General features: G+C 40.0%; 1 non-coding gene across 1 annotated transcript; it reads left to right on the plus strand.

Moving 5' to 3' along the window:
* The first annotated feature begins 728 nt into the window (after positions 1-728).
* Positions 729-836, plus strand: LOC130952643 (small nucleolar RNA R71). Its single transcript, XR_009074825.1, has one exon. It is a non-coding gene; the product is annotated as a small nucleolar RNA R71 (small nucleolar RNA).
* Positions 837-1,092: the final 256 nt, after the last annotated feature.

Here is a 1,092-nt window from a genome sequence, read left to right on the forward strand (position 1 = left end):
TTGGATTCTCTTCATTATTGCTTGGGAGAGTACTAGGAGGAGTTTCAGTGAATTTCTTACTCATCTGGCCCACTTGTGCCTCCAAATTTCTGATGGAGGACCTTGTTTCACTCATGAAACTTAAAGTGGCCTTAGACAGATCAGAGACTATATTTGCTAAGCTAGAGGGACTCTGCTCAGAATTCTCTATCTGTTACTGAGAAGATGATGGAAAAGGCTTGCTATTGCTGAGCCTGTTTCTTCCACTATTATTAAAGCCTTGTTGGGGCTTTTGTTGATCCTTCCATGAGAAATTTGGATGATTTCTCCATGAGGAATTATAGGTGTTTCCATAAGGTTCACCCATGTAATTCACCTCTGCCATTGCAGGGTTCTCAGATCATAAGCTTCTTCTTCAGAAGATGCCTCTTTAGTACTGTTTGATGCATTTTGCCATCCATTCAGACTTTGAAAAATCATTTTGACTTTTTGAGTCAACATTTTGTTCTGAGCCAATATGGCATTTAGAACATCAATTTCAAGAACTCCCTTCCTCTAAGGCGTCCCATTATTCACAGAATTCCTCTCAGAAGTGTACAAGAATTGATTATTTGCAACCATGTCAATAAGTTCTTGAGCTTATACAGGCATTTTTTTAGGTGAATGGATCCACCTACAGAATGGTCCAGTGACATCTTGGAGAACTCAAATAGACCATAATAGAATATATCCAGAATGGTCCACTCTGAAAGCATGTCAGAAGGACACCTTTTGGTCATCTACTTGTATCTTTCCTAAGCTTCATAGAGGGATTCACCATCTTTTTGTTTGAAGGTCTGAACATCCACTCTAAGCTTGCTCAGCTTTTGAAGAGGAAAGAACTTAGCCAAAAAGGCCATGACCAGCTTATCCCAAGAGTCCAGGCTATCTTTAGGTTGTGAGTCCAACCATGTTCTAGCTCTGTCTCTTACAGCAAAAGGGAAAAGCATGAGCCTGTAGACTTCAGGATCTACTCCATTAGTCTTAACAGTCTCACATATCTGCAAGAACTCAGTTAAAAACTGATAGGGATCTTCTGATGGAAGTCCATGAAACTTGCAGTTCTGTTGCATT

This window comes from Arachis stenosperma, chromosome 1 (genome assembly GCF_014773155.1).
Source record: "Arachis stenosperma cultivar V10309 chromosome 1, arast.V10309.gnm1.PFL2, whole genome shotgun sequence".
Taxonomy (NCBI): domain Eukaryota; kingdom Viridiplantae; phylum Streptophyta; class Magnoliopsida; order Fabales; family Fabaceae; genus Arachis; species Arachis stenosperma.